Source organism: Prionailurus bengalensis, chromosome B1 (assembly GCF_016509475.1).
Source record: "Prionailurus bengalensis isolate Pbe53 chromosome B1, Fcat_Pben_1.1_paternal_pri, whole genome shotgun sequence".
NCBI lineage: Eukaryota > Metazoa > Chordata > Mammalia > Carnivora > Felidae > Prionailurus > Prionailurus bengalensis.
Genome location: NC_057344.1, coordinates 161,288,295 through 161,297,501, shown reverse-complemented (window position 1 = coordinate 161,297,501; position 9,207 = coordinate 161,288,295). Strand labels below are relative to the sequence as shown.

General features: G+C 41.3%; 1 protein-coding gene across 3 annotated transcripts in view; it reads left to right on the top strand.

The window, feature by feature from the left end:
* The first annotated feature begins 1,408 nt into the window (after window positions 1-1,408).
* Window positions 1,409-9,207, top strand: part of CRACD (capping protein inhibiting regulator of actin dynamics) — a 280,272-nt gene continuing 272,473 nt past the window's right edge. For 2 of the 3 annotated variants that reach the window (XM_043604484.1, XM_043604461.1), the window contains exons 1-2: window positions 1,409-1,563; window positions 2,199-2,290. The gene's annotated coding sequence lies outside the window, so the exon portion shown is untranslated. Of the gene's footprint in view, window positions 1,564-2,198; window positions 2,291-5,087; window positions 5,179-9,207 lie in introns of those variants that run through there. The other variant, XM_043604469.1, reaches the window with a different exon arrangement.

Below are 9,207 nucleotides of genomic sequence, written 5' to 3'. Positions count from 1 at the left end.
TGGGATATCTCACTCAATATCAAGTACCTGATTAGGGTTACCTGTCATCTTTTGTCACAGAGGATTTTTTTTTTCCTTTGTTTCCAATTTCCTGATTTATAATGATACTAAATTATTATTTAAAAAAAAATTTTTTTTTCAACGTTTATTTATTTTTGGGACAGAGAGAGACAGAGCATGAACGGGGGAGGGGCAGAGAGAGAGGGAGACACAGAATCGGAAAGAGGCTCCAGGCTCTGAGCCATTAGCCCAGAGCCTGACGCGGGGCTCGAACTCCCGGACCGCGAGATCGTGACCTGGCTGAAGTCGGACGCTTAACCGACTGCGCCACCCAGGCGCCCCGATACTAAATTATTTTTAGCATCTTTGCATGTATAGTGAAGGAAAAGATCACTAGAAAATGCTTTCCGGGTTCCACTTAAAGTTAAAGCAAAAAGTATGGAGAAGGACGCCTGGGTGGCTCAGTTAGTTAAGCATCCAAATTTGGCTCAGGTCATGATCTCATTGTTCATGAGTTGGAGCCCCACATCTGGCTCTGGCTGTCAGCACAGAGCCTGCTTCAGATTCCACTTTGGCTCCTCTGTCCCCCTTCTCTCTGCTCCTCCTCTGCTCATTCTCTCTCTCTCTCTTTCAAAATAAATAAACTAAAAAAAAAAAAAAGTATGGAGAAAAAGTCTGTGTTCCCAGTTACGACACAAGACGAAAAGTTAACATAGCTTCCTTAAAATATCAAATTCAAGATTTAATTTCATTATGGCTGGGGACAATAAGTAAAGTCAATGTCACTCTGTTCTGATGTACAGAGGCTCAGCAAAGCAATTTTGAACCTTTCTATTTCGTGTGGCATCTTTCAACTTGCTTGACTTTCAGGAGTCCCAGTGCTCTCTCTCACTGTTGGGCCTCTGCGGCGGGGGCGGGGCCGGTGTTGGGGGTAGTGGTAAACTCCCTCTAGAATCCAGGTGGCTCGCATTAGTCTCCGGCTCACCCAGTTAACCAGGGGCCAGCTTTACCCGCGGCGGGGTGGTGACTGATGGTCCCGGGCTCTCACCCCACGCGAGCTTCCCTCTGAGCCCCCCACAGCAACCTCAGACCCCCACGCGTTCAGCGGTCCCTCGAGCCATCCCCTGCAGTGCTGGGAAGGCGTTCACCAATCCCAAACCCTTCCCTTGGCCGGCTCCCGCTGTCTGGGCACCTCCAGGGAGGGGAGCTGTCCCGCGCGCGCCTTTCCCTGCGGGCGCGAGAACTCGGGCGCCGGGTGCCCGGCGGCGGCCGGCGGTCCAGGGCGAAACCGGGCGGGGCGGCGGCGCGGGTCCGAGCGCCCGAGGCGCCGGCGGAGCACGTGACCACGCCGCGCGGGGCCGGGCGCGCAGTGCCGCGCGGTGGCGGCGGCGGGGAGAGCAATGGAGGCCGCGGCCGCCTGAGGGGCGGGTGCGCTGCTGGTGCTGCTGCGGAGGCTGCCCGTGCTGCGGGGCAGCCGCTGGCTGGGTCGCGTCCGCCGCCCGCGCGGGACCGCCGGTCGCCGTCCAATCCCTCTGCCAGCCACGGAGCCAGGCGGGGACTCAGGTGAGCGCCCTGTCGGCCCGCGGCCAGAGCCAGACAATGGGGGCAGCGGGCGGGCTTCTCCCCCTGCACTCGCGACCCCCCCGGGCTGCACCCCCGCGACGCCCCGGGATTCCCGACCTTGCCCTTGCCCTGGGGGCGTGGGCTCGGTGTGGCCGGCCGGTGGAATTTGGGGCGGTGTCCCCGCGTGTACGATGCGGACCCTCCCCGAGGAACCGGCGCAGAGTGTGCGCCGCTTTGGATCTCACGCGAGGGAACCTGCGGACGGACTGCCTCCCGGGAACTTGCCGAGAGCGTGGGACCTTCTAATTCCCTCTCTCCTTCCCGCGCCGCGGCATCCTATCCCGGGGTCCCGGGGTCCCAGGGTCGGGTCCCAGCTGCGAAGGGGGCACAGCGAGACCTCGCCGTCTGCGATCTCGGACGCTGACCGTGCTCAGCCCTCTCCCCACGCCGGAGCTGCATTGCTTTGTTTAACCTCTGCCAAGCCATTTCGCACAAACTCTTGTTGCCCCAATTCTGATGAGCCACCAGTTTGATGGCTGAGGCAAGACAAAGGTTCTCCCTGTTTACCAAGGGCTGGAGCCGGGAGACTGCACAGTGCCAGTGGTGTAAAATGTGTTTTCCTTATCTTCTCCCAGGCGTTCTTGAGATGGTTTTCCTGGTCCTGTAACCGTCATTTCTTGCAGAGCTCTGTAGTGGTGAGATTGGACCTCCTAACCCTACGGATACGGTAGGTGGGGTATGGGTTTTATTCATGGTTATCAGTAAACAGAAAGGCAAACGTTTACATTTTATGTTTGTTGTTCTCAGAAAAGAGGTATCGTAATATTGTCTGAATTCTGGATTTTCAGAGAGAATGTGTATATAAAGACACATTGGCTCAGGTGGAGGGGAGTGGGGGGGGGGAACCTAGTAACTAGGACCATGTGTTGTGAAATTTTAATATGGTTTTACGAATAATGGCCCAGAAACTGATCTGGTGTAGGTGAGGGAGTGTGAGTATGTTGGGGGTGGTGGTGATGAAGAGGGAGTGGTTAGAATACAAAGAATAAGGCAATTTTAGTAAACGGGTCTTAGTAAATACTGTGTAGCAAATTTCAGTTCATTAAGTTGTCAGTAAATTGGTGTTCACCTGTAAAAATTACCTATCCTAGTTGTTAAATTGTGTATAAAATGGCTAACAATTATTTGGTATTGTATGTGACTTTGAAATCTGAATACAACAATTTTGAGTAATTTTAAAATGTCAACAAAGGAAACACACCTACACTATTGCTTCCTTTATTCTATGAGGAAACTGAATCCTGGTTCAATATATTCAACAGAAAATTGTAGAAGAAATTTCAAAGCCACAGTTTTTAAAGAAACATTTTGAAAAATGCATCTTCTGTAGGTGATATGTTTGCACTATAGATTACTTCAACTCTGAAATGTGAAGGAAAGAAAAATCATGCTACTAGATTGCCCCTTTCCCGTATTAAAATGTATTTTCTTCAAAAGCTTATTTTTATGGTCACTTCTGACATCGAGAAACTTTCACTGTAAAGACCGTACTTAGCACTGAATTTGGAGTCAGTAAATAGTAATACTGACTTGACATACTTAGGCAGTTGGTGCAGGAAACAAAAGCTACCACGTAATTCTTTCTAAACTATCAAGCACTATAATAACTATAAGCCATTATTATTGCTAGATGAAGAAATTGTATTTTACAAAAATTAATTGAAATTAATGTGAAATTCTCCAGTGCAAGGGACGGTTTATAGTCTTTGTAGTCCACATTTCGAATTTGGCATAGAGTAGGTGTTCAATAAATAGTTATGGAAAGAGGGGTGCCTGTGTGGCTCAGTTGGTTAAACAGCCAGCTCTTGGTTTCAGCTCAGGTCATGATCTCACAGTTCGTGGTTCGAGCCGCAGGTTGGGCTCCATGCTGAAGATGCGGGACCTGCTTGGGATTTTCTCTCTCCCTCTCTCTGTGCCCATTCCCTGTTCGTGCTGTCTCTGTCTCTCAATAAATAAACTTAAATAGTTATGGAAAGAATGAATCGATGAAAAATAAAATACAAATGGATAAAATATGTATACAGATTGAATTAGTTCTTTTAGTTTAATGAACAGTTACTGAAGGCTTGCTATGTGTCAAAACTGCAGAATGTTTCCACATACAGTTTATAAAAGCCTGGTGACCTTCCTTTTTTGATCATATTTGATGTATGTTTCCATGAAGAATGAGGCCCCTTGGGTGGTATCAGTGATCATCTCAGATAACTGAGTAGCACAATAGAGTATTTCACTTGTTGTATGTACATATACTTTCTCACAGTGGCCTATGGGGAGGCAGGCCAGATATTATCATTCCCGTTTTGTAGGTGAGGAAATCCAGACACAGCGAGATTAAATGACTTGCCAACTCCTTGCCACTGAAGCAGCAATGCCAGGGACAGAAGCTGGATCTCATGCCTAGTGTTTTCACCTCTGAGTCACACTGCCTTTTTCAGGATATACTGTACTCCAGAAAATCACTATCAAATTAGGCTTCATGAAAAAATCTACTTTTTGAATAACTTTTATATTAGGAAAACCTGTTTTACAACCTAGTACTTACTGAAGGTTCTAGAGTTAGGTGACTAAATTTGAACCCTCGATTTACCAGTTAATAGCACTGCATCTTTGGCAAGTGACTTAATGTCTCTAAGTCTCAGTTTCCTCATCTGTAGAATGGTGGAAGTAATAGTACCTACCTTATTGGGTTTTTGGAAGGATCGCATGAAATCATGTATGTGTTTAGCACAAGGTCTAGAACACACGAGGCATTCAGCGTCAACTAATTATTTTTATTTTCATTATTATAAAGCAGTGGATTTTAATGTTTTTTGTACAGTAAGAGGTGAATTTTATATTGCCATCTAGTATACAAACACATTACAAGTATGTTTAAAGGACCTCATGAATCAATGCTTAGACTTCTGATGTGCAATGCATTCTTATATTTTTATTCTATCTTATTTAAAGATGCTAGTTAAGAACCACTAAATGATTTCAGATTCCATTAATGGGCTAGGACCTGCAGGTTGAAAAGCACTAACGTAATGGATGATCAGGCTAAATGAAAGAAAAATCTGCTAATGAATCTTTGTATTTTTCCTTTTAATAATTTACACCAGTTGGAATTTGAATATTAAATTACACTGAAAATAGATTCTTAAACATTTCTTAGTAATTTCATTTATTTATTGAGTATTTATTATGATTTAGGTACTGTGGTAAGCAGTCTATTTATATATGTTATCTAATTTAGTGCTCAGAGCAGCCTGTAATTTGGCCTTGTGTTTCCATTTGATAATTGAGATTAAGACTCAGAGAGGTTTTATTAACTTGCCCAAGGTCATAAGGTTAGTAGAGATGAAGCAAGAATTCACACTGAGTTCTGTTTGACCCCAAAGTTCTCTGCTGCCTTGCCCCTCACCCTCTGTTCTGATATGTCACAATGGTTTCTGTAGATACATCATTCCTTTTATGTAAATTTGAATGTCGGTATCGAGAATTTACCCCTTGTGGTACATCTTTTGTGGTTTCCTTTGAAAGGACCCACTTGAAGAAAATTTTCAACTTAGTCGAGTAAGAAAACATTGGATAGACTAGTAATTCATTTTGACTTTGTCTGCTCTTTGATGTAAATATTTGGGAATAGCTTCTCAGGTTTTTACGATAAAGTCAATTAATTGGTCAGTTTTATTGAGCACCCAAAGGTTTAATATGTCTTCAAAAGAGACATGAAATAGCTGTGTAACTATAAAAAGACTTCATTACGAATGAATGCCAGCTTTTGTTAAGGCACAGAATGAAGACTTAAGAGCTGCAAGAGTATTTTATAGTATATTGATTTGTCTCAAAATCACTGGGCAGTTAAAGTATTTATTTTGTAAAGTACTTGAAGCACAACTAAATGCCCTATTAATTTTTTTTATTTTAGTTCTTTGCAAGTGCTTCTTAATTTTTAGCAGTATTTTATTTTATTTCTGGAAATTTCCTCTTTTAAAAATATTGTCAGAAAGAAAGAATGCCATAAGGGAATATGTTTTATAAGTAGTACTGAGAATTTACGAATAGATGATTTTAAATGACAATAGAAAAGCAGATTTCATTATTTCTTTCACATTTACATCTTACAGATTCAGACTCTTGTAGGGTATGGTTTGCCTACTGCTGTTGACATGTGGGAGTGTCTTTTATAAATAAGATGACTACCAGGTACTTAAAGGTATATAAAATTATGTTCCTTTTGCATTTTAGTGTCTGTGTACATGGAGCTTTAAACTTTTAACTGTATGTTTAAATAGTTTATTTGTTGAATTGATGTTAGTCTATTCAGATCTGATAATTTTAAAATCAGAGTTTGTGTAGATCATGTTGATATATTAGACAAAGAACAGCAGTTTCATGGTTTATTTATGTGGTTTGAAAATCCATACATTTCTGTTCCTCAGTCTTCATTTTCTGTTAAGATGAGATAAAAGTGAATATATTATTTTATTTATTGTTCAGTATCAGATTTCATCCTTAGGTTAGCCCTCAAGAAATGGTTTTTCCCCTAATGAAATGTGTCCATATTTAGTAAGCTTATGTCTTATGTTTAATTTATTAAGTTATTCCTATTGTCTAACACTTGACCCTTCAGTGAATTGGTATAGTTTCTGTGAGCATCAAGAAACATTCCAGCTATTGAATGGTTGTTGTAATTCGATACTAAACTTGGTTACCATTATATTTTGCACTGTTCTATGTTTTTGTTTTTGTTTTTGTTTTTTTAAGTATAATTGACATACAATGTTATTAGTTTTAGGTGTACAACATTTTGATAGTACTATTATTCTTGATGTGAAAATCCTTGGAGATAAGAAGAGCAAAATCAACTTAGATGTTTATTTATACTAGTAGCTTTGAGGCAGATACATATGCATATATTAGATTTACATATATGTATGATTTCCACAGATGTATGAGAAGTGCAGGATTACAGACTCTTAATCCATAAATTAAAAAAATTCTGAAGTAACTTTGTGGAAATAAAACAAATGGAGAAAAAACCTTTAAGAGATGTTGAATGTCTTCTAGAGACATGTTATCAGAAACATTTAAGAAGCCAAATAGCCCAACCATATGTCATAGCTTTTATATTGTAGTAAGTTTGCATGTGGAAAGGTGATTCCATTTGAAATGTGACAATGAATATTTTCAGTCAGATTTAAAAATCTTCACCAGCTCTTCCAGATGTTTGTAGAATTTTTCAAAAGCCTACTATGAAGCTTAAGTGGAAATTTCGATAAACTTGCTTCTGAAACTGGTACTGTGTTAAATTATTAAATGTTTAAGGAAAAGATACAGAAACAGCATCCCTGAAACACTTCAGGGAAATATTTAAATCAGAAGTAAGTACTGAGCTCGTTAGAGACAGGTTGTTAGAATTTAAGAGCAAGAAGCAGCTGCTAAGAGTTATTATTCTCAATAACAAGAAAGGAAGGACAATTTACTAAAAAGGTGTTGGGGGGCGCCTGGGTGGCGCAGTCGGTTAAGCGTCCGACTTCAGCCAGGTCACGATCTCGCGGTCCGTGAGTTCGAGCCCCGCGTCGGGCTCTGGGCTGATGGCTCAGAGCCTGGAGCCTGTTTCCGATTCTGTGTCTCCCTCTCTCTCTGCCCCTCCCCCGTTCATGCTCTGTCTCTCTCTGTCCCAAAAATAAAAAAAAAATAAAAATAAAAATAAAAAAATAAATAAAAAGGTGTTGGGCTTTTACCAGGGAAGGTAAGAACAATCCACCCAGAAGTCCACTGGCCTCACCCCACTCACCTGGTGAGGGATTGGCTGGCACTAAGAGGGAAAGGGGAGCAGGCAGGGAGGGGATGCAATAGAGAAATTTGGTTATTATTTAAATGTGAGATAAGCTGGATTCAATAAATAATCTGTGAAAATTCTTGTATATAGTTGTTAACCCATGGTTTCCTCACATAGGAGACATAGAAAGGAAAGGACATGCCCACTGATTTTGGGAGAGGAAACATCAGTACAACTGAACCCCCTTGATAAAGCCATGTGTGGTCTTAGGTGGGGGCCGCAGCTAATGTTCTCAGGGAGCTCGTGACTGATCCAGCAGAGCTAGTAAGACACTGCTGCTGAACTCCAGACTACTTTAAAGGAAGCATGCAGAATTTTCTTCATTTTGCAAAGTTCTTCATAAATTTAGAGTGACTTTTTCTCTACCAGAGTATTGTGACAGACGCAGCAGTGGACTTTGTTGGCACTATTTATGATGCAGCTGCCCAGGCACGTTTGTGAGGGGTTAACTATTTTCTAGAGATAATGAGGTCAGGGTCACAGGTTCAGTTCCTGGGAAGGCCAGTTAGCTTTGCTTTGTTCTCTGATCTCATATTGTAGTCTTAACCCAGACTGGCCATCTGGCGAAGGCAGATCATTGATCACAAAGGGACTAATAAGCAAGGCAGTGTGAGAGGAACAGCGTGACTCTTTCTAGAACAGTGGATGTTGAGTAATTAGAGAAATAATTCCAAAAGCATGTGCAAATTGTGTTTCATAGCATTATCTTAATATGTGGAAGATAACATGGTTGTCAATTATTTTTCTTTTGTTGTTTCTGTTGAAGTCTCATTTTAACAGTTGTTTTTTCGTAGTTAGGATTTTCTAGAAGTCTCATTCATTAAGCAGTTGTACGCTGTCCTGAATGTGCTTAATCTCTCTGTACGTTTGTAGGATGGTGGCCATGGTAACATGAACAGGTTAAGTCTGCAAGTAGTAGATCACACCACCTACTCAGTTGTTTACAGATCCAACTTCACTGAATTTAAAAACTTAACAGTTTTTCTAAGTCTACTTTGATGTATACATCTCTTCTCCCCTTTGTTAAAATTACGTCCAGTATTGAGAGGAATTCAAAGATCATCTAGATTTGTGCTGTCTCATATGGTGCCACTGGTCCCATGTGGCTGTTGAGCCTTTGAAATGTGGCTTGTCCAAATTGAGATGTGGGGTAGGTTTCAAATACTTGGTATGAAAAATGAATGTAAAATACATCATTAATACTTTCAAAATGTTGATTATATGTTGAAGGAAAGTTTTAGCTATGTTAGATTGAATAAAACATTATTAAAATTAATTCTACCTGTTTCTTTTTGCTTTTTTAAATGTGCCTACTAGAAAATTAAAAAGTATATATCCAGTTCACATTTGTGGCTTGCATTCTACTGCTCAGCACTGTTCTAGATCAGCCCCTCATTTTACAGATGAGAAGGCTAAGGTTCAGAGGTTAAGTAACTGAGCTGAGTTCTTTCCGTTGTCTGTAATCTCTTCTTGCTAATAGGTTAGGTGCTCTGGAAGATGGAGCTCTTTGAACTGTTAGAGGACCATTTAGTGCTTGCAATTATCATTAAGTTGCAAGATATGTTCTTGAGTCATTATATATTAGGTGTTAATGCCAATTTGTGTGTGATTGTATGCACGCGCATACATACATAGGAGGGAGAGTTTGTTTTGCTTATAATGGTGATTTTTAGACTCAGTTTTAGCTTCCTCTATAGGCCAGAGGCCTTATAGCTTTATTTACTTCTGAGAAAAACACATTAAGATATTAGACATTA